The 26,079-nt window shown below is 45.2% G+C and overlaps 1 long non-coding RNA gene across 1 annotated transcript in view; it reads right to left on the bottom strand.

Annotated features, from left to right (window-relative positions):
• LOC142748565 (uncharacterized) overlaps window positions 1-26,079 on the bottom strand; it is a 56,204-nt gene that overhangs the window by 5,345 nt on the left and 24,780 nt on the right. The window contains exon 2 of the long non-coding RNA XR_012882272.1: window positions 2,842-2,888. This is a non-coding gene — a long non-coding RNA (uncharacterized LOC142748565). The remainder of the gene's footprint in view (window positions 1-2,841; window positions 2,889-26,079) is intronic.

Below are 26,079 nucleotides of genomic sequence, written 5' to 3'. Positions count from 1 at the left end.
TTTCTCACATCCACAAAGTCATATTTCAGAATTGTAGATTTTTTATTTATTTTTTCTGGGTAAGCGCAAACTTTTTCTCTGGATCTACCGCTACCGCCAAATATCTATGCAAGTTGCAGGAGCCGCGGTGTAAGCCTATTCGGCACCTGTGATTGGCCAATAGGAGTCTGCAGATATAATTTGCGGATTGTTTGACTTCTCACTGAACGCACAGGTTCAAGGACAGAATATAATACAACACCGAGCAGGAAGCCGAGACCGTTATAAAGGGGAGGGGGTCCAAGAGTACAAAATACTGATAATCCGTCATTCACACACCTACCACCAGGGGGGCTGCTGAGTATAACAATTCTACAACGGTAAAAAGTTTCTTAAAGGGGAATTTTCCGGTTTCAGCAAATGTTAATTTTGTATAATTAAAACGCATACAATTTTCCAATATACTTTCTGTATTTCTCACAGTCTTCAAGATCTCTGCTTGCTGTCATTCAGTAGGAACATTATTGTTTACTTTCAGTGGATAAAATTCTGACCATGGTCGTGTGATGGTTACAGAGTCATGTGATGGACACACAGGTGTAGGGCTCGTTACAGGGTCATGTGATGGACACGCAGGTGCAGGGCTCGTTACAGGGTCATGTGATGGACACACAGATGCAGGGCTCGTTACAGGGTCATGTGATGGACAAACAGGTGTAGGGCTCGTTACAGGGTCATGTGATGGACAAACAGGTGTAGGGCTCGTTACAGGGTCATGTGATGGACACAGGTGCAGGGATCGCTACGGTACGTGCATCTGAGCTGTGTCTTGTAACGAGCCGTGCACCTGTGTGTTTGTCACATGACCCTGCGTCGCACACTGCACCTCTGTGTACATCACACGACCATGAACAGAATTTTATCCACTTTTGGTAAATAGTGAATGTTTGTTCTTAATGACAACAAGCAGAGATCTAGAAAAACATGAGGAATTAATACAGAAAGTTCATTGGAGAGTTGTATAATTTAGGCTTCGTTCACATCTGCGCCAGGGTCCCGTTCCGACGTTCCGCTAGTCGACTACTCTATTCATCCCGTCAAAATGACGGAACCCCTGCCCAACAGAGACAAACGGAAACCATGGGCACCGGATCCGTCACCACTGAAATCAATGCTGGTGGAAACGGAAACCTTCGGTTTGTGTCTGTCGGCTCCGATCCGATGGAAAGCTGAGACGGAACGCCGGAACGGGACCCTGACGCAGATGTGAACGAAGCCTAAATGATACAAAAATCAGGATTTGCGGAAAGTAAATGACCCTTTATGGCCGGAGTCGCACGTTCTGGATCTGGGACAGATTTTGATGCAGATTTTTGAGCCAAAAGTAGTTTTAAAAGGAATGGAGGAAAAAAGAAGAAATTCGACTCCTTCCTGCGGGATCCACTTCTGGCTTTAACTGAAAAATCTGCAACAAATACGCGATGTGTGAATCCAGCTGAGGGTCTGTTCACACGCGGTGGTGTCAGGCGTATTTCAGGGTATTTACAGCTCGAAAAACGCCTGAAAACACGGAAGCCGACGCCTACAAACATCTGCCCATTGAACTCACTGGGGAAAAAACCGCATTTAGTTCATACGGGCGTCTTTTTACGCCGCTGTTTTAGAAAAAGGAGCGTAAAAAGATGCTCCATTCACACCGAGGTCGGGATCCCACGTAGCGTAAACGGATCTGTGTGCGGAGATTTCGCAGCATTTACAGCAGCAGCAAAGTGCATGAGACTTAGAAAATCTCCGGCCCGCGCTGCCGGAAAAAACCGCATCGTAAACGTTAATAAATTGACCTGCGGTGCGGAGTTTAATTCCCACGCATGTCAATTTATGCTGCGTTTTAGATGATTTTCTGTTGCGGGTTTTCCTTTGACTTCAATGAGAGCGCAAAATCCGCAAACAGAAAGCCAAGTGCTGCGACTTTTGCAGCGTAAACGCAGCGATTACGCTGCAAAAATCGCAACTCCGGGAAAAAATAATCATACTTACCCAGAATACCCTCCTTCCTGCAGTCCGGCCTCCTGGGATGACATTTCATCCCATGTGACCGCTGCAACCAATCACAAGCTGCAGCGTCACATGGTCTGTGACGTCATCATAGGAGGCGGGGCTACGCGCAGAGAAGGGGGGTAAGTTTGAGCGCTTTTTTCCGCAGTGGAAATTCCGTTCGAAAAAATGCACCGCAGTTTGTCGGGCGGAAGGTGCTACGGGTTCCAGGTCGGATAAGCTGCTCCGTTTTTACGCAGCGTGTCCGACCCGTGGGAACCCGACCGTAGGGGGATGCCATCGATATCGGCCCAGGTTTTGAAATCTGAATTTGTGGTTTAACGGATAAAGATTCGCTCTCCGTCCTCCGCGATAGTCGATGTTTTGAAGAGCAAAATAATTTTTTACTTTATTTTCTAAAATAAATGTAACGTTTTGTAGGATCCCGCCGGCTGCGAGGGCTGACATGATCCCATTCTCCGCAGGATGATGAATCTTTGTCCTCCTCATTCACCATTTCCTGTTATTTACGACGTCTTTTTATATTTGACATTATGGATGAGGCACAAAATGAAATAAAGGAAAAAAAAATCAGCTGCTGAAATGCAGAAGACGAACATGATTTGCGATGAATTGCGTTAATTTCTTGAATGCACGGAATTCTTTGGATTTGTGGAGCAGGTGGTCTGATTAAGTCGGATACTGTTCAGGGAAGCGGCTACAAAAAGGCGTAATAAACCCGGAGGTAGGTGGTGGTGGCGGCGCAGCTGCCGGGGGAAGCGCCTCCAGGAATCCGAAGAAAAAAATCTATCCGAGGGTTTCACTTACTGCGGGTCACGATGCTGGACGTCGCCGGCTCATGAACTGCGGGAATTCTGCGGAGAGAAAAGCATCGAGTGATCCCTCGTTATTAGAAAAGACATCAAATATAAAGAAAATCTAATCAAATAAAAAGGATCATTATCTATTATTACATTAACGGTAGTTTTATTATTTTATTATTCTATATTTATTATTTTATTCTTTATTATATTATATTTTTATTATTTTATTTTATTCTTTATTTGTTATATTATTATTATTATTATTATTATTATTATTATTATTCTATATTTATTATATTATATTTTATTCTTTATTTGTTATATTTTTATTATATTATTATTCTTTATTGCACCAAAACAAGAAACCCATTCTCGTCCCAGAGCTTACAATCTAATTCCTATGACTGATACAAGTGCAGGGGTCTGTTTCACATCAGATAATGGATATGACAAGTCACCCGGCTTCATGTTTTTGATATATGGAGGCAACGGGCGCGCAGGTGAGTAAATCCAGCCACGTTTTTCCGGTTACAAAACCTCCCAAATCTACCTGCAGGTCACTCACCTGCGGAGCCGCCAGGGACATTGATCTGATTTATTTGGGATTGCCCCCTTGTGTTCTGCAGATTGTGGGGCGACTGGCGCAGGTCTGAGGGTGAAGATGACGCCCCGCTGGTTCTAGGAGCTGAGAGTATCATAGAAGCGATCCAGTTCTGTACAATCATGGTCACGTTCTCCTCTCACAATAGGCTCCAGTCCATTAGCCCCAGGAGCTGACACTCTCCTTTTCATCCCTATAGCAGGAATTGACATGCTCTTTGTTTTTGAGCTGAGTAGTCCATTGAAAGGAGCCTCATCATTGTGTCCTTGTCTTGTCATATAAAAAGACACGTTGTATAATTAATGCTATTATGTATCCATTTGTAATGTCTGCAGAAATGTTACTTTGTAAATAAAAGAAGCCGAGCATCATAACGAGGAGGAGGCGGGGGAGGGGGCACGGAATATTCAGACCATGTAATGATGGGGTCATTGTGTCATTATACTCCTTATTACGCGCTCCTCCGGTGATAAAACAAATAACAAAATGAATCGATGTTCTACTTATTCATCATTTCAATAATAATGACACAAAAACATCATTCGCTTTTCCTGTTTTATCTACCAAATATAAGAGCGTGCGCATCGTGCCGGGTCATGGTCATTATACAAACTCCACCACAATATAGGACAATGACGTGAGGTCAATATTTGTGTCGTTTATGTTTACTAAGAACCTCAGGGGCTGTCCTCAATCTGGCTCCTCCCCTGACACGCCCACCACTGACCAATTAGAGCTCTTTACTAATACTATTAATTCATCTCCATGTCCAGGTAATATGAGGGGTATTTTCAAATTTTTTTACGTTTTTTTTACCGCCTAGTCATAGCCCCCAGCTTATGATTCTTTAACTCTTAAAATGCTGGTGTTCAGAAAATGTATGACACAAACTTCACTATGGACAATCGCTTCTTGACAATAAGCTGATCACAAAGTGTCCCCCTGCTGGGACCCCGGCGATCAGAGATAATCTGTGGGGAAACCTGGCAGTAAGTGTTCAGTTTCCCTGCAGCGCCAACCACAGGAGAGATGAAGTATTACACAGTGTCCATTCATATCAGTGTGTTGTGTGAGTAATACAGGACAGGACGGGACCTCCAGAGACGCTCTATGTAACCGATCTCCACTCTGACCGAGAGTCCTGAACAGAGGACCCCCCAATATTACTAATATTCACTAACACGGGGTATAAATATGGGGTCTCTAAACTGGACAACCCCTTTAATAACCTGTGACCCATCCTTGAAAACATCCGGTTATGTTGACCATAAAATCGAAAATTTACTGGACAGAAAATCAAGAATGTGTAAAATAATCGACTCGCAATTCATCGGTTCCTATAGGGGGCGCTTGTATATTTTTGAAATAATCACCAATGAAAACGTTCCGTCGCTTTCTTATATACTGGGTGGGGGAGGGGTTAATAATTTGGTAAGATGCATTAAGTCGGTAAAAATTATGCAAATTGCAAAAAACATAATTGCGCTCGTGACGTGATAAAATGTATGGAAATCGCTAAACATGTAAGAACTTCTCTCATGGCGGCCGTGCAGATTAAACCAAAATATTACACCAAAAATTGCGCAGTCTTTAGTCAATTTTCCAGCCCCTTTTTCTAGACACAAATCTATCGAATTTGGCGAAGAAAGTATCTAAAAACACATAATATATTATTGGGCGCAATTGGCTTAGTAAATCTCCCATTTTCCATTTCAATTCCTCACCATTTTTAGATCTCTGCTTGCAGTCAGTGAATAGGAATATTGTTCTTTTTACATCCACATACTTGCCAAAAGTTTACATTTTTATACTATTCTGTGTGCTTTTAGGGTGTTCTCTGTTGTAACCCGGGGTGGGGATTACATTTCCCATGATTTGGGATGTTTTATGTCGGTAATTATGAGACTTGGATCCCACCCTGACTTAATACTTCTCACAGCTGAGGGTTTTGTTACAGTGTATTCAGCGCAGACAATTCCCTGTGAGATAAATGTAGCAGCAGAACAAATCTCTCTACTGTCCGGATAGTTTGTTACAATGTATCAGTGCAGGTAAATGTATCAGTCTGGAGTCCAGGATACTTACCTCACAGAAGATGGTCTAGACTGATACATTGTAACAAATCCTCAGCTGTGAGAGGTAAGGAAGGATTTTCAGTCTCTAGATGTAAACAAGAACATTCACACTCACTGACAGCAATCAGAGATCTTGAAAATGGAAAATAATTGAAACAAAGTGTTAGAAAGTTGCAGAACTTTTACATGGAGCCCCTTCCCGTATCTGATGAAGACATCTGCCTCCTTATTTTCTTTCCTGTCGTCGTCCGACCGCTAAAAACAATCGTAAACGAAGAAGAGAAACATTTCTAGCATTTATTTTTCTTCTTTACAAATTGAAAGTTTCATTTTTTTTTCCCCAAAAAAAAGTGATTGACGACCTGATAATATAAATTCTGTGTTTGTGTCATCCTGATAGACTGACATGAGAATAGGAGAGGGGCGGGAATCAGGGGTCAGCGCGTTATCAGGGAGGAGAACCATCCAGAAACGTATGACAGCTCCTCATAAAGAAGAAAGTGGAACGTGCGACAGCCAGGAGTGACAGCTGCGGGGGGAGGGACGCCTCAAATCCGTAAACACCACCAATCTCAATCCTACAAGACAATGGAGCGACCGCCGCCGCCCCGTCCATTGTTTTAATATTGTGTCAGTCCCCAAAAAACACAGAAAAAAAGATGGAGACATAAAATCAAAGTTGTCGCTTCATCGCGCTCGTTACAATTTCATCTCTTTGTCGGGGCTGAATGGACATTGTTAACCCCTCAATGAGCGCAGCGGCTCTGACCCCAGAAACAGGCGACTCTGCCGGGATCTATGAAAGATATAATGACTGCAGCTCGGCGTTACCTGTCGCTGATCTGAGGTCCCGGGCAGAGCCCAGCGCCACCAGGTGACTCCACGCAGCCCTCACCCCTAGAGCACAGTGGCAGTTGTTTAGCCACATGTCATTCGCCCAACCACCGTACACGTCTCAGTACGCAATAAAGAATGAAGCGCGTCGCCTGCGCCATTTTCCTGATGTTTTCGGATGATTCATGGCCCCATACGTGAGATAATTCTACAGCCTATGATGAGGCAGCGACTGGAGGGTTCATTTGTGGGTATATTTGACAGAACCAGTGTTATAGTTCCTGCTATGATTCCTCCCCGCAGGAGGCTCAAACTATCACCCCAATTTCTCCCATTGGTGAGGGGGGGCGGGGTCTTGGTCTCCTGCATGTGACAAGATGTGTTGCTGGAGGAGCAGAGTCTGAGGGATCCCCCTGTTCTTCACCCTCCTGCTTGGATCTCCAGTCCGGGGCTTTGTTGTGGTGGGGGCTGGGATGTAGAGCAGGCGGACACCAGGGATGGAACACTAATAAACCCCAAGACGTGTCCAGGAAGACGGAGCGAACCACGAGGCAAAGTAACGGAGAAACAGACAGAAGATCATCACAGAGACGAGAGAAACACCCAAAACGCTGGTGAAGAGGGGGGGGGGGGCTGGATAACTGTAAACCGCAGCTCTGGATGTGACTAGAGTATATTGTATTCTCTGTGCTGATACATTTCTTAATATATAGTAATAGGGGTCAGGTCTGGTTAGAAAAAAAATTATATACAGAGCTCTAAATCCCCTGCATAGACAGAGTTACGTGATAACATTCTGCTGCCTGCAGCCACCACTAGAGGGAGCTCACTACATGCAGATATATACAGCTCCCATAGAGTTACATGATAACATTCTGCTGCCTGCAGCCACCACTAGAGGGAGCTCACTACATGCAGATATATACAGCTCCCATAGAGTTACATGATAACATTCTGCTGTCTGCAGCCACCACTAGGGGGAGCTCACTACATACAGATATATACAGCTCCCATAGAGTTACATGATAACATTCTGCTGTCTGCAGCCACCACTAGGGGGAGCTCACTACATACAGATATATACAGCTCCCATAGAGTTACATGATAACATTCTGCTGTCTGCAGCCACCACTAGAGGGAGCTCACTACATACAGATATACACAGCTCCCATAGAGTTACATGATAATATTCTGCTGCATGCAGCCACCACTAGAGGGAGCTCACTACATGCAGATATATACAGCTCCCATAGAGTTACATGATAACATTCTGCTGCCTGCAGGCACCACTAGGGGGAGCTCACTACATACAGATATATACAGCTCCCATAGAGTTACATGATAACATTCTGCTGCCTGCAGCCACCACTAGAGGGAGCTCACTACATACAGATATATACAGCTCCCATAGAGATACATGATAATATTCTGCTGCCTGCAGTCTCCACTAGGGGGAGCTCACTACATACAGATATATACAGCTCCCATAGAGTTACATGATACCATTTTGCTGCCTGCAGCCACCACTAGAGGGAGCTCACTGCATACAGATATATACAGTTCCCATAGAGTTACATGATAACATTCTGCTGCCTGCAGTCTCCACCAGGGGGAGCTCACTACATACAGATATATACAGCTCCCATAGCGTTACATGATAACATTCTGCTACCTGCAGCCACCACTAGGGGGAGCTCACTACATACAGATATATACAGCTCCCATAGAGTTACATGATAACATTCTGCTGCCTGCAGTCACCACTAGGGGGAGCACATTACATACAGATATATACAGCTCCCATAGAGTTACATGATAACATTCTACTGCCTGCAGCCACCACTAGGGGGCGCTCACTACATACAGATATATACAGCTCCGATAGAGTTACATAATAACATTCTGCTACCTGCAGTCACCACTAGGGGGAGCTCACTACATACAGATATATACAGCTCCCATAGAGTTACATGATAACATTCTGCTGCCTGCAGCCACCACTAGAGGGAGCACACTACATACAGATATATACAGCTCCCATAGAGTTACATGATAATATTCTGCTGCCGGCAGCCACCACTAGGGGGAGCTCACTACATACAGATATATACAGCTCCCATAGAGTTACATGATAACATTCTGCTGCCTGCAGCCACCACTAGAGGGAGCTCACTACATACAGATATATACAGCTCCCATAGAGATACATGATAATATTCTGCTGCCTGCAGTCTCCACTAGGGGGAGCTCACTACATACAGATATATACAGCTCCCATAGAGTTACATGATACCATTTTGCTGCCTGCAGCCACCACTAGAGGGAGCTCACTGCATACAGATATATACAGTTCCCATAGAGTTACATGATAACATTCTGCTGCCTGCAGTCTCCACCAGGGGGAGCTCACTACATACAGATATATACAGCTCCCATAGCGTTACATGATAACATTCTGCTACCTGCAGCCACCACTAGGGGGAGCTCACTACATACAGATATATACAGCTCCCATAGAGTTACATGATAACATTCTGCTGCCTGCAGCCACCACTAGAGGGAGCTCACTACATGCAGATATATACAGCTCCCATAGAGTTACATGATAACATTCTGCTGTCTGCAGCCACCACTAGGGGGAGCTCACTACATACAGATATATACAGCTCCCATAGAGTTACATGATAACATTCTGCTGTCTGCAGCCACCACTAGGGGGAGCTCACTACATACAGATATATACAGCTCCCATAGAGTTACATGATAACATTCTGCTGTCTGCAGCCACCACTAGAGGGAGCTCACTACATACAGATATACACAGCTCCCATAGAGTTACATGATAATATTCTGCTGCATGCAGCCACCACTAGAGGGAGCTCACTACATGCAGATATATACAGCTCCCATAGAGTTACATGATAACATTCTGCTGCCTGCAGGCACCACTAGGGGGAGCTCACTACATACAGATATATACAGCTCCCATAGAGTTACATGATAACATTCTGCTGCCTGCAGCCACCACTAGAGGGAGCTCACTACATACAGATATATACAGCTCCCATAGAGATACATGATAATATTCTGCTGCCTGCAGTCTCCACTAGGGGGAGCTCACTACATACAGATATATACAGCTCCCATAGAGTTACATGATACCATTTTGCTGCCTGCAGCCACCACTAGAGGGAGCTCACTGCATACAGATATATACAGTTCCCATAGAGTTACATGATAACATTCTGCTGCCTGCAGTCTCCACCAGGGGGAGCTCACTACATACAGATATATACAGCTCCCATAGCGTTACATGATAACATTCTGCTACCTGCAGCCACCACTAGGGGGAGCTCACTACATACAGATATATACAGCTCCCATAGAGTTACATGATAACATTCTGCTGCCTGCAGTCACCACTAGGGGGAGCACATTACATACAGATATATACAGCTCCCATAGAGTTACATGATAACATTCTACTGCCTGCAGCCACCACTAGGGGGCGCTCACTACATACAGATATATACAGCTCCGATAGAGTTACATAATAACATTCTGCTACCTGCAGTCACCACTAGGGGGAGCTCACTACATACAGATATATACAGCTCCCATAGAGTTACATGATAACATTCTGCTGCCTGCAGCCACCACTAGAGGGAGCACACTACATACAGATATATACAGCTCCCATAGAGTTACATGATAATATTCTGCTGCCGGCAGCCACCACTAGGGGGAGCTCACTACATACAGATATATACAGCTCCCATAGAGTTACATGATAACATTCTGCTGCCTGCAGCCACCACTAGAGGGATCTCACTACATACAGATATATACAGCTCCCATAGAGATACATGATAATATTCTGCTGCCTGCAGTCTCCACTAGGGGGAGCTCACTACATACAGATATATACAGCTCCCATAGAGTTACATGATACCATTTTGCTGCCTGCAGCCACCACTAGAGGGAGCTCACTGCATACAGATATATACAGTTCCCATAGAGTTACATGATAACATTCTGCTGCCTGCAGTCTCCACCAGGGGGAGCTCACTACATACAGATATATACAGCTCCCATAGCGTTACATGATAACATTCTGCTACCTGCAGCCACCACTAGGGGGAGCTCACTACATACAGATATATACAGCTCCCATAGAGTTACATGATAACATTCTGCTGCCTGCAGTCACCACTAGGGGGAGCACATTACATACAGATATATACAGCTCCCATAGAGTTACATGATAACATTCTACTGCCTGCAGCCACCACTAGGGGGCGCTCACTACATACAGATATATACAGCTCCGATAGAGTTACATAATAACATTCTGCTACCTGCAGTCACCACTAGGGGGAGCTCACTACATACAGATATATACAGCTCCCATAGAGTTACATGATAACATTCTGCTGCCTGCAGCCACCACTAGAGGGAGCACACTACATACAGATATATACAGCTCCCATAGAGTTACATGATAATATTCTGCTGCCGGCAGCCACCACTAGGGGGAGCTCACTACATACAGATATATACAGCTCCCATAGAGTTACATGATAACATTCTACTGCTTGCAGCCACCACTAGGGGGCGCTCACTACATACAGATATATACAGCTCCCATAGAGTTACATGATAACATTCTACTGCCTGCAGTCACCACTAGGGGGAGCTCACTACATACAGATATATACAGCTCCCATAGAGTTACATGATAACATTCTACTGCCTGCAGTCACCACTAGGGGGAGCTCACTACATACAGATATATACAGCTCCCATAGAGTTACATGATAACATTCTACTGCCTGCAGTCACCACTAGGGGGAGTTCACTACATGCTGTATAGTTATTGAGTTCTATGTATAACAGTATACAGTGAGCTCCCCCTTCTGGTGGTTGTAGGTAGTGAGCCTTTTATTATATAACTATGACTATGCAGTAGATTTGGAGCTCTGACTATTATAAAACTCTGACTCTATAACGAAATTTTATGAAATTCATCAGCACAGATATTGGATGAGGGGGGTGAAGATTGTCCGCCTTGTTCTGACTTCTGTGGCCACTAATGTCAGGGTTTTTTTTCTTTGCCGCGTTCTGATAAGTCTTCGGATCAGGGGTAAAATCTTCCCGTCAGACGTTGTGATTATTAATATTGACTAGTAAAGATGATGTTATAAAAGGTCTGAGACGCCGCGGTTTTTCTTCCGTTTTACCTGTAACGATCATCTCCGTGAAGGAAACGATTCTTTGGTATAATTTGTCGGTTGTGCCCTGATCTCGGGGGCCGCGGCCGGGGGGGGGGGGGGTGTTTACATGTTCTGTATATAGGCCGGCGCGGAGATCAGTACAGTATATATATATATACATTTCATGTGGGGTTTGAAGCTTTTGCCGCGGTTTATTGTATAGGACGTAATCAGGTTTGTTTACGGCAGCAAAATCCGTCTGTTTATCTCGTACACGTGGAGCATGAAAGCGCCAAATCGGATCATGACATGGGGGGAGGGGCTTTCTTTAAGCCACAGCGACTACATTCAATATATGTTTTAAAAAGCGTAATTGTCCTGACGAGATAATGACCTTCCGTCCCGTTGGCTGCGGCGGCTCCTTTGTGTAGCCGCGTCGGGTCGTGTTGTGGCTGCAGCAGTCGGCGTGGAAGAAATCCGTGTCTGCCATCGAATGGCAAATCTAATCCCCCCTCTCCCAGTGACATGTTTGCTTTTCCCTACACAAAGGAGTCGGTGTGTAATGTGGAGACTAAACACAACGTCCCGGCGCTAATTACCGACCTGCCCGTCCCAATCACAATGTAGATCCGCTGCCGCAGCGGCGAAACCTAAACCGCAACCAGACCCCACAAGCCACGAGCTGCGGAGGACAGAGGGGGACATTGTTACATTGTAACACGAGAAGTTATTTATTATGTCTGACTGCAAATTGCAGCTAAAAGTAAAACAACAACTTATTAGAGGAGTTAAATACAAAATGCCTAAAAGACCCCGAGAACCCGAAACACCGAGACCCCGAAACACCGAGACCCCGAGACGCCGAGACCCCGAAACACCGAGACGCCGAGACCCCGAAACACCGAGACGCCGAGACCCCGAGACGCCGAGGTTTTTATTACTTTTTCTTTTTACTATATTTTTGTTTCAAATTTATTTTCTATATTTTATTTTTAAATTTTTGTTGTTTATATGAAAAATTCTATTAACTTTTTAATCCCAGATTTGGGTTTTATTCCAAAAGTTTCAGAGGGAAATATTTATTATAGAAGGATTTATTCCCATTCCTACCGATAATCCGTCCTCAAGTCGTGACAAGAAATTGTTCAAATCGGTCGGATCATAACATTTTGTATCCGCCAAGAAGAAGAAATATTCAATTGCACTCATTTTTGGTCCATCGGAAAACTATTAATATATAATAATAAGAAATAATAAAAAAATAATAAATAAAATGAAATAATAATAATAAATAATAATAATAAATAATAATAATAAATAATAATAATAAATAATAATAATAAATAATAATAATAACCACCACCACAACAAAGCCCTGGACAGGAGATCCAAGCAGGATATTTATACTCCGTATTAGTGAATTCTGGGTAATATTGGGGGGGTCCTCTGTTCAGGATCCTCATCTCTCGGTCAGAGTGGAGAATCATAATAATAATAATAATAATAATAATAAAATGTAGGTCCCCCATTGGTCATGTTTAGGACTCAAGAGGTCGGCCCTTCCTTTGCATCAAAGTATTTTAAGTTGAGAAAATACAATGGCTAGAGCAGGACCCCCACCCTGACACTTTATCCTGATCGCCATCTCCTGGCCCCCATCACAAAAAGTAACTAATCAGCTGATGTGTCTCAAGTTCTAAACAAGGGAGGAGCTTAAAGGAAAACTCCATGAACATTGTAAACCTTGGCTCTCCTGTTGGGGTCATTTAGTTCCTCCCCAGCGCAGTGTAAAGTCTCGGTGCCCCCTGTACCCCCTGTGCCCCCCGTTACAGTCTGGTTTCTACACAGCAGCAGCTTGGGGCAATTATTTCTATGCCAGTAATTAGGTGTCAGGCTCCTCCCCTTCCTCTAGACAAGCATTCGTTTTTAGGAGTACCTAGTCATGTGACCACTAAGCTCCGCCCAGAGTAGGAAATATTTGGCTACTAACAGTTGAAATAATGTATCGATGTTCCATTTCCGTTCTTCAGCTTCGTCCCGGTCATCACTTTGGTCCCCCTGGGGGAGGGGTCATCGAAACATTATGTGATATCCGGAAGGTGCGAATGGCGACGTCCCGGAAGGTTCCAGTTCTGCGCCCGGTCGCGGGTTCTGCTGGAACGGCCGGGAAGTGACTGGAGACGTTTCTTACGAATATTCCAGACTGAGGATTTGTCAAGTAACTTTCTCCGAAGTTTCTTCCTCCTTCAGTTTGTCGGTATTTTTCATCCTTCACTTCCGTTAATTAGGAGAAAGTTTCTGCGTAAACTCTAAATCTTCATCTGTAAAGACAATCAGGCGCAAATCCTCGCCATCTCCTGTCTGTACGACACACGGGGGGACGCGTAAACATCAAGGTGACGGATGACGATTTCATTCTATTTATTGGGACTGTAAAGAAGGACTTTATAGACGGCGCCGCCAGGACGCAGCGAGGAGACGCCCGGAAAATCTACTGCAGATTAGAACAGCGCTAGAGCCGCCGCGGGGTGTCACCTGGACGCAGCGAGGAGACGCCCGGAAAATCTACTGCAGATTAGAACAGCGCTAGAGCCGCCGCGGGGTGTCACCTGGACGCAGCGAGGAGACGCCCGGAAAATCGACTGCAGATTAGAACAGCGCTAGAGCCGCCGCGGGGTGTCACCTGGACGCAGCGAGGAGACGCCCGGAAAATCTACTGCAGATTAGAACAGCGCTAGAGCCGCCGCGGGGTGTCACCTGGACGCAGCGAGGAGACGCCCGGAAAATCTACTGCAGATTAGAACAGCGCTAGAGCCGCCGCGGGGTGTCACCTGGACGCAGCGAGGAAACGCCAGGAAAATCTACTGCAGATTAGAACAGCGCTAGAGCCGCCGCGGGGTGTCACCTGGACGCAGCGAGGAGACGCCCGGAAAATCGACTGCAGATTAGAACAGCGCTAGAGCCGCCGCGGGGTGTCACCTGGACGCAGCGAGGAAACGCCAGGAAAATCTACTGCAGATTAGAACAGCGCTAGAGCCGCCGCGGGGTGTCACCTGGACGCAGCGAGGAGACGCCCGGAAAATCTACTGCAGATTAGAACAGCGCTAGAGCCGCCGCGGGGTGTCACCTGGACGCAGCGAGGAGACGCCCGGAAAATCTACTGCAGATTAGAACAGCGCTAGAGCCGCCGCGGGGTGTCACCTGGACGCAGCGAGGAGACGCCCGGAAAATCTACTGCAGATTAGAACAGCGCTAGAGCCGCCGCGGGGTGTCACCTGGACGCAGCGAGGAGACGCCCGGAAAATCTACTGCAGATTAGAACAGCGCTAGAGCCGCCGCGGGGTGTCACCTGGACGCAGCGAGGAGACGCCCGGAAAATCTACTGCAGATTAGAACAGCGCTAGAGCCGCCGCGGGGTGTCACCTGGACGCAGCGAGGAGACGCCCGGAAAATCTACTGCAGATTAGAACAGCGCTAGAGCCGCCGCGGGGTGTCACCAGGACGCAGCGAGGAGACGCCCGGAAAATCTACTGCAGATTAGAACAGCGCTAGAGGGGCCGCGGGGTGTCACCTGGACGCAGCGAGGAGACGCCCGGAAAATCTACTGCAGATTAGAACAGCGCTAGAGCCGCCGCGGGGTGTCACCTGGACGCAGCGAGGAGACGCCCGGAAAATCGACTGCAGATTAGAACAGCGCTAGAGCCGCCGCGGGGTGTCACCTGGACGCAGCGAGGAGACGCCCGGAAAATCGACTGCAGATTAGAACAGCGCTAGAGCCGCCGCGGGGTGTCACCTGGACGCAGAATGGCGGCTGTACCTGGAGGTCGGTCAGAGCTGGAGGGAGGGACGTTGTACGGATACATTGTTACAAAAGGGTTTAGATTATCTGATGGGGGGGGGGAATGACTACGCTGATACATTGTAGCAAACCCTCAACTGTGTGATCAGGACAAGGTCAGGATGCGTTTTCAGCCTCTGAATGTAAACAATTAATGTCCCCATTCACTGTGCGCAAGCAGAGATGGGAGGGCATAATTGGAACTCAAAGGAGGAGAATTTATCAATTTATGCGCCAAAAATTATATCGTAAAATGCGACTTTTCCAAGACCTCAATTTTTTTGCATTTATCAAAGTTTTGCGCCTTTTTCCCATATGATTTGCTTTGTCCGGCAATTTGACGGTTAATGTGGGTGTGGCTTAAACTGAGTTTTCAATCAAGTCACATTTATGAAGAGCGCTCCGGAAAAAGCTGCAAATAAATTGCGCAGTCGTTCTCCAAGAAATCCGTGGAGCACATTCCTACCCTGTGACGCTTTCTCACCGGTTTCTCATACTTCAGACTTCTGTATTAAATATTCGTTATTGAGGCGCGTTAAGCGGTGAAAATCTTGCCGGACGCCAAACGGAAAAATCAGAAACGGGGTCCACACCGCAGATACCAACGTTTCTACAAGCAGCGCAGACACCACAGCCCCCTGAATAGTGTCCGACCACAGCTGCGGACCGCGCTGCCCTTCACCACGGCGACTCCTCCCCCGGCGACGCGCAGCTTGAGGCGGTTTTCAGGCTTACGCCGTTGATTTCCACGCTATTTCGTGCTTACAGCGCCGACTTCCTCCAGATTACTCGATCCCCCGCTACGTCCCGTGCAATGACGCCAGAGTCGCCACGCGGCTAAACTTTGATATAACCTGCGACTCTTTGATTTATTGCGCATTAACGGGTGAAATGTCGCACGTCATGAAACGTTTTATCCAGTCGTAAAAAGAACGGACATGATGAAGATATGAACGCAGCGAGCGCACGTTTCATGAATTAGACGCTCCGCGCACACGGTTTGAAATGTCGCGTTACAGAAAAGTGAGTTTCGTTTTTACGCCGATGATCATTTCCCGCGTGACGATTAGAAATCCGCAGAACATTTCACAACCAACAAACTTGACTTTTTCCTTAAATTCGGAAACGATAGAAATGTTTACAGGATAAATGTCTCCTCCTCCTCGCGGTAATAACGGCAATAACGGCGAGTAGTTCCACGTACAATGTCCATGAAATATACAGCGCAGGATCCGCGTCCGGCGAGGACATAAATCCTCCCTACGTATAGAGATGTAAATGTGCCGACAGCTGGCGACGAGATATTCTGGTAATCGCGGGCGCTTTATGGTAACACCTCGTGCAGATGGCGATCACATATCTCACACACCGAAGAAACGGCGAAACAACTTCAAGCAGCGATTGGGCCGCGCAACGAGAGGCACCATATGTTCAATGGCTCCGTCCCCCATATTTACACTAACGCAGGGAGGCGGCGCGTGACGCAATCAACAAGTGACACGAATACGACGGAGAAACCGCAATGTGAACCGCAGTCACCACGAAAACTCACAGAATATACAATATATACACAGAAAACCATGCAGTCACCTCTACAGATCTGCAGAACATCGCTCCTCTACCTCCTGACAGATACATAGTGATATATCCCGCAGATTATTACACCACTGACCTCTCTACAGATCTGCAGAACATCGCTCCTCTACCTCCTGACAGATACATAGTGATATATCCCGCAGATTATTACACCACTGACCTCTCTACAGATCTGCAGAACATCGCTCCTCTACCTCCTGACAGATACATAGTGATATATCCTGCAGATTATTACACCACTGACCTCTCTGCAGATCTGCAGAACATTGCTCCTCTACCTCCTGACCGATACATAGTAATATATCCTGCAGATTATTACACCACTGACCTCTCTGCAGATCTGCAGAACATTGCTCCTCTACCTCCTGACCGATACATAGTAATATATCCTGCAGCTTATTACACCACTGACCTCTCTACAGATCTGCAGAACATCGCTCCTCTACCTCCTGACAGATACATAGTGATATATCCTGCAGATTATTACACCACTGACCTCTCTACAGATCTGAAGGCCATTGCTCCTCTACCTCCTGACAGATACATAGTGATATATCCTGCAGATTATTACACCACTGACCTCTCTACAGATCTGCAGAACATTGCTCCTCCACCTCCTGACAGATACATAGTGATATATCCTGCAGATTATTACACCACTGACCTCTCTATAGATCTGCAGAACATTGCTCCTCTACCTCCTGACAGATACATAGTGATATATCCTGCAGATTATTACACCACTGACCTCTCTACAGATCTGCAGAACATTGCTCCTCTACCTCCTGACAGATACATAATTATATATCCTGCAGATTATTACACCACTGACCTCTCTACAGATCTGCAGAACATCGCTCCTCTACCTCCTGACAGATACATAGTGATATATCCTGCAGATTATTACACCACTGACCTCTCTACAGATCTGCAGAACATCGCTCCTCTACCTCCTGACAGATACATAGTGATATATCCTGCAGATTATTACACCACTGACCTCTCTACAGATCTGCAGAACATTGCTCCTCTACCTCCTGACTGATACATAGTGATATATCCTGCAGATTATTACACCACTGACCTCTCTACAGATCTGCAGAACATTGCTCCTCCACCTCCTGACAGATACATAGTGATATATCCTGCAGATTATTACACCACTGACCTCTCTACAGATCTGCAGAACATTGCTCCTCTACCTCCTGACAGATACATAGTGATATATCCTGCAGATTATTACACCACTGACCTCTACAGATCTGCAGAACATTGCTCCTCTACCTCCTGACAGATACATAGTGATATATCCTGCAGATTATTACACCACTGACCTCTCTACAGATCTGCAGAACATTGCTCCTCTACCTCCTGACAGATACATAGTGATATATCCTGCAGATTATTACACCACTGACCTCTACAGATCTGTAGAACATTGCTCCTCTACCTCCTGACAGATACATAGTGATATATCCTGCAGATTATTACACCACTGACCTCTCTACAGATCTGCAGAACATTGCTCCTCTACCTCCTGACAGATACATAGTGATATATCCTGCAGATTATTACACCACTGACCTCTCTACAGATCTGCAGAACATCGCTCCTCTACCTCCAGACAGATACATAGTGATATATCCTGCAGATTATTACACCACTGACCTCTCTACAGATCTGCAGAACATTGCTCCTCTACCTCCGGACAGATACATAGTGATATATCCTGCAGATTATTACACCACTGACCCCTCTACAGATCTGCAGAACATTGCTCCTCTACCTCCTGACAGATACACAGTGATATATCCTGCAGATTATTACACCACTGACCTCTCTACAGATCTGTAGAACATTGCTCCTCTACCTCCTGACAGATACATAGTAATATATCCTGCAGATTATTACACCACTGACCTCTCTACAGATCTGCAGAACATCGCTCCTCCACCTCCTGTCAGATACATAGTGATATATCCTGCAGATTATTACACCACTGACCTCTCTACAGATCTGCAGAACATTGCTCCTCTACCTCCGGACAGATACATAGTGATATATCCTGCAGATTATTACACCACTGACCTCTCTACAGATCTGCAGAACATTGCTCCTCTACCTCCTGACAGATACATAGTGATATATCCTGCAGAGTATTACACCACTGACCTCTCTACAGAGCTGCAGAACATTGCTCCTCTACCTCCTGACAGATACATAGTGATATATCCTGCAGATTATTACACCACTGACCTCTCTACAGATCTGCAGAACATTGCTCCTCTACCTCCTGACAGATACATAGTGATATATCCTGCAGATTATTACACCACTGACCTCTCTACAGATCTGCAGAGCATCGCTCCTCTACCTCCTGACAGATACATAGTGATATATCCTGCAGATTATTACACCACTGACCTCTCTACAGATCTGCAGATCATCGCTCCTCTACCTCCTGACAGATACATAGTGATATATCCTGCAGATTATTACACCACTGACCTCTCTACAGATCTGCAGAACATTGCTCCTCTACCTCCTGACAGATACATAGTGATATATCCTGCAGATTATTACACCACTGACCTCTCTACAGATCTGCAGAGCATCGCTCCTCTACCTCCTGACAGATACATAGTGATATATCCTGCAGATTATTACACCACTGACCTCTCTACAGATCTGCAGATCATCGCTCCTCTACCTCCTGACAGATACATAGTGATATATCCTGCAGATTATTACACCACTGACCTCTCTACAGATCTGCAGAACATTGCTCCTCCACCTCCTGACAGATACATAGTGATATATCCTGCAGATTATTACACCACTGACTTCTCTACAGATCTGCAGAACATTGCTCCTCTACCTCCTGACAGATACATAGTGATATATCCTGCAGATTATTACACCACTGACCTCTACAGATCTGCAGAACATTGCTCCTCTACCTCCTGACAGATACATAGTGATATATCCTGCAGATTATTACACCACTGACCTCTCTACAGATCTGCAGAACATTGCTCCTCTACCTCCTGACAGATACATAGTGATATATCCTGCAGATTATTACACCACTGACCTCTACAGATCTGCAGAACATTGCTCCTCTACCTCCTGACAGATACATAGTGATATATCCTGCAGATTATTACACCACTGACCTCTCTACAGATCTGCAGAACATTGCTCCTCTACCTCCTGACAGATACATAGTGATATATCCTGCAGATTATTACACCACTGACCTCTCTACAGATCTGCAGAACATCGCTCCTCTACCTCCAGACAGATACATAGTGATATATCCTGCAGATTATTACACCACTGACCTCTCTACAGATCTGCAGAACATTGCTCCTCTACCTCCGGACAGATACATAGTGATATATCCTGCAGATTATTACACCACTGACCCCTCTACAGATCTGCAGAACATTGCTCCTCTACCTCCTGACAGATACACAGTGATATATCCTGCAGATTATTACACCACTGACCTCTCTACAGATCTGCAGAACATTGCTCCTCTACCTCCTGACAGATACATAGTAATATATCCTGCAGATTATTACACCACTGACCTCTCTACAGATCTGCAGAACATCGCTCCTCCACCTCCTGTCAGATACATAGTGATATATCCTGCAGATTATTACACCACTGACCTCTCTACAGATCTGCAGAACATTGCTCCTCTACCTCCGGACAGATACATAGTGATATATCCTGCAGATTATTACACCACTGACCTCTCTACAGATCTGCAGAACATTGCTCCTCTACCTCCTGACAGATACATAGTGATATATCCTGCAGAGTATTACACCACTGACCTCTCTACAGAGCTGCAGAACATTGCTCCTCTACCTCCTGACAGATACATAGTGATATATCCTGCAGATTATTACACCACTGACCTCTCTACAGATCTGCAGAACATTGCTCCTCTACCTCCTGACAGATACATAGTGATATATCCTGCAGATTATTACACCACTGACCTCTCTACAGATCTGCAGAGCATCGCTCCTCTACCTCCTGACAGATACATAGTGATATATCCTGCAGATTATTACACCACTGACCTCTCTACAGATCTGCAGATCATCGCTCCTCTACCTCCTGACAGATACATAGTGATATATCCTGCAGATTATTACACCACTGACCTCTCTACAGATCTGCAGAACATTGCTCCTCTACCTCCTGACAGATACATAGTGATATATCCTGCAGATTATTACACCACTGACCTCTCTACAGATCTGCAGAGCATCGCTCCTCTACCTCCTGACAGATACATAGTGATATATCCTGCAGATTATTACACCACTGACCTCTCTACAGATCTGCAGATCATCGCTCCTCTACCTCCTGACAGATACATAGTGATATATCCTGCAGATTATTACACCACTGACCTCTCTACAGATCTGCAGAACATTGCTCCTCCACCTCCTGACAGATACATAGTGATATATCCTGCAGATTATTACACCACTGACCTCTCTACAGATCTGCAGAGCATCGCTCCTCTACCTCCTGACAGAAACATAGTGATATATCCTGCAGATTATTACACCACTGACCTCTCTACAGATCTGCAGAACATTGCTCCTCTACCTCCTCACAGATACATAGTGATATATTCTGCAGATTATTACACCACTGACCTCTCTAGAGATCTGCAGAACATTGCTCCTCCACCTCCTGACAGATACATAGTGATATATCCTGCAGATTATTACCACTGACCTCTCTACAGATCTGCAGAACATTGCTCCTCTACCTCCTGACAGATACATAGTGATATATCCTGCAGATTATTACATCACTGACCTCTCTACAGATCTGCAGAACATTGCTCCTCCACCTCCTGACAGATACATAGTGATATATCCTGCAGATTATTACACCACTGACCTCTCCACAGATCTGCAGAACATTGCTCCTCTACCTCCTGACAGATACATAGTGATATATCCTGCAGATTATTACACCACTGACCTCTCCACAGATCTGCAGAACATTGCTCCTCCACCTCCTGACAGATACATAGTGATATATCCTGCAGATTATTACACCACTGACCTCTCTACAGATCTGCAGAACATTGCTCCTCTACCTCCTGACAGATACATAGTGATATATCCTGCAGACTATTACACCACTGACCTCTCTACAGATCTGCAGAACATTGCTCCTCTACCCCCTGACAGATACATAGTGATATATCCTGCAGATTATTACACCACTGACCTCTCTACAGATCTGCAGAACATTGCTCCTCTACCTCCTGACAGATACATAGTGATATATGCTGCAGATTATTACACCACTGACCTCTCTACAGATCTGCAGAACATTGCTCCTCCACCTCCTGACAGATACATAGTGATATATCCTGCAGACTATTACACCACTGACCTCTCTACAGATCTGCAGAACATTGCTCCTCTACCTCCTGACAGATACATAGTGATATATCCTGCAGATTATTACACCACTGACCTCTCTACAGATCTGCAGAACATTGCTCCTCCACCTCCTGACAGATACATAGTGATATATCCTGCAGACTATTACACCACTGACCTCTCTACAGATCTGCAGAACATTGCTCCTCTACCTCCTGACAGATACATAGTGATATATCATGCAGATTATTACACCACTGACCTCTCTACAGATCTGCAGAACATTGCTCCTCCACCTCCTGACAGATACATAGTGATATATCCTGCAGACTATTACACCACTGACCTCTCTACAGATCTGCAGAACATTGCTCCTCTACCTCCTGACAGATACATAGTGATATATCCTGCAGATTATTACACCACTGACCTCTCTACAGATCTGCAGAACATTGCTCCTCTACCTCCTGACAGATACATAGTGATATATCCTGCAGATTATTACATCACTGACCTCTCTACAGATCTGCAGAACATTGCTCCTCTACCTCCTGACAGATACATAGTGATATATCCTGCAGATTATTACACCACTGACCTCTTTACAGATCTGCAGAACATTGCTCCTCTACCTCCTGACAGATACATAGTGATATATCCTGCAGATTATTACACCACTGACCTCTCTACAGATCTGCAGAACATCGCTCCTCCACCTCCTGACAGATACATAATGATATATCCTGCAGATTATTACACCACTGACCTCTCTATAGATCTGCAGAACATTGCTCCTCTACCTCCTGACAGGTACATAGTGATATATCCTGCAGATTATTACACCACTGACCTCTCTACAGATCTGCAGAACATTGCTCCTCTACCTCCAGACAGATACATAATGATATATCCTGCAGACTATTACACCACTGACATCTCTACAGATCTGCAGAACATCGCTCCTCCACCTCCTGACAGATACATAGTGATATATCCTGCAGATTATTACACCACTGACCTCTCTACAGATCTGCAGAACATTGCTCCTCTACCTCCTGACAGATACATAGTGATATATCCTGCAGATTATTACACCACTGACCTCTACAGATCTGCAGAACATTGCTCCTCCACCTCCTGACAGATACATAGTGATATATCCTGCAGATTATTACACCACTGACCCCTCTACAGATCTGCAGAACATCGCTCCTCTACCTCCTGACATATACATAGTGATATATCCTGCAGATTATTACACCACTGACCTCTCTACAGATCTGCAGAGCATTGCTCCTCTACCTCCTGACAGATACATAGTGATATATCCTGCAGATTATTACACCACTGACCTCTCTACAGATCTGCAGAGCATTGCTCCTCTACCTCCTGACAGATACATAGTGATATATCCTGCAGATTATTACATCACTGACCTCTCTACAGATCTGCAGAACATTGCTCCTCTACCTCCTGACAGACACATAGTGATATATCCTGCAGATTATTACACCACTGTCCTCTCTACATATCTGCAGAACATCGCTCCTCCACCTCCTGACAGATACATAGTGATATATCCTGCAGATTATTACACCACTGACCTCTCTACAGATCTGCAGAACATTGCTCCTCTACCTCCTGACAGATACATAGTGATATATCCTGCAGATTATTACACCACTGACCCCTCTACAGATCTGCAGAACATTGCTCCTCCACCTCCTGACAGATTCATAGTGATATATCCTGCAGACTATTACACCACTGACCTCTCTACAGATCTGCAGAACATTGCTCCTCTACCTCCTGACAGATACATAGTGATATATCCTGCAGATTATTACATCACTGACCTCTCTACAGATCTGCAGAACATTGCTCCTCTACCTCCTGACAGATACATAGTGATATATCCTGCAGATTATTACACCACTGACCTCTCTACAGATCTGCAGAACATTGCTCCTCTACCTCCTGACAGGTACATAGTGATATATCCTGCAGATTATTACACCACTGACCTCTCTACAGATCTGCAGAACATTGCTCCTCCACCTCCTGACAGATACATAGTGATATATCCTGCAGATTATTACACCACTGACCTCTCTACAGATCTGCAGAACATCGCTCCTCCACCTCCTGACAGATACATAATGATATATCCTGCAGATTATTACACCACTGACCTCTCTATAGATCTGCAGAACATTGCTCCTCTACCTCCTGACAGGTACATAGTGATATATCCTGCAGATTATTACACCACTGACCTCTCTACAGATCTGCAGAACATTGCTCCTCTACCTCCAGACAGATACATAGTGATATATCCTGCAGACTATTACACCACTGACCTCTCTACAGATCTGCAGAACATTGCTCCTCTACCTCCTGACAGATACATAGTGATATATCCTGCAGATTATTACACCACTGACCTCTACACATCTGCAGAACATTGCTCCTCTACCTCCTGACAGATACATAGTGATATATCCTGCAGATTATTACACCACTGACCTCTCTACAGATCTGCAGAACATTGCTCCTCTACCTCCTGACAGATACATAGTGATATATCCTGCAGATTATTACACCACTGACCTCTCTACAGATCTGCAGAACATCGCTCCTCTACCTCCTGACAGATACATAGTGATATATCCAGCAGATTATTACACCACTGACCTCTACAGATCTGCAGAACATTGCTCCTCTACCTCCTGACAGATACATAGTGATATATCCTGCAGACTATTACACCACTGACCTCTCTACAGATCTGCAGAACATTGCTCCTCTACCTCCTGACATATACATAGTGATATATCCTGCAGATTATTACACCACTGACCCCTCTACAGATCTGCAGAACATCGCTCCTCTACCTCCTGACAGATACATAGTGATATATCCTGCAGATTATTACACCACTGACCTCTCTACAGATCTGCAGAACATTGCTCCTCTACCTCCTGACAGATACATAGTGATATATCCTGCAGATTATTACACCACTGACCTCTCTACAGATCTGCAGAACATCGCTCCTCTACCTCCTGACAGATACATAGTGATATATCCTGCAGACTATCACACCACTGACCTCTCTACAGATCTGCAGAACATTGCTCCTCTACCTCCTGACAGATACCTAGTGATATATCCTGCAGATTATTACACCACTGACCTCTCTACAGATCTGCAGAACATTGCTCCTCCACCTCCTGACAGATACATAGTGATATATCCTGCAGATTATTACACCACTGACCTCTAGAGATCTGCAGAACATTGCTCCTCTACCTCCTGACAGATACATAGTGATATATCCTGCAGATTATTACACCACTGACCTCTCTACAGATCTTCAGAACATTGCTCCTCTACCTCCTGACAGATACATAGTGATATATCCTGCAGATTATTACACCACTGACCTCTCTGCAGAACATTGCTCCTCCACCTCCTGACAGATACATAGTGATATATCCTGCAGATTATTACACCACTGACCTCTCTACAGATCTGCAGAGCATTGCTCCTCTACCTCCTGACAGATACATAGTGATATATCCTGCAGATTATTACACCACTGACCTCTCTACAGATCTGCAGAGCATTGCTCCTCTACCTCCTGACAGATA

This window comes from Rhinoderma darwinii, chromosome 3 (genome assembly GCF_050947455.1).
Source record: "Rhinoderma darwinii isolate aRhiDar2 chromosome 3, aRhiDar2.hap1, whole genome shotgun sequence".
In the NCBI taxonomy this organism is placed as follows: domain Eukaryota; kingdom Metazoa; phylum Chordata; class Amphibia; order Anura; family Rhinodermatidae; genus Rhinoderma; species Rhinoderma darwinii.
The sequence above is the reverse complement of the archived record's forward strand: the minus strand, read 5'-3'. Positions and strand labels throughout refer to the sequence as shown.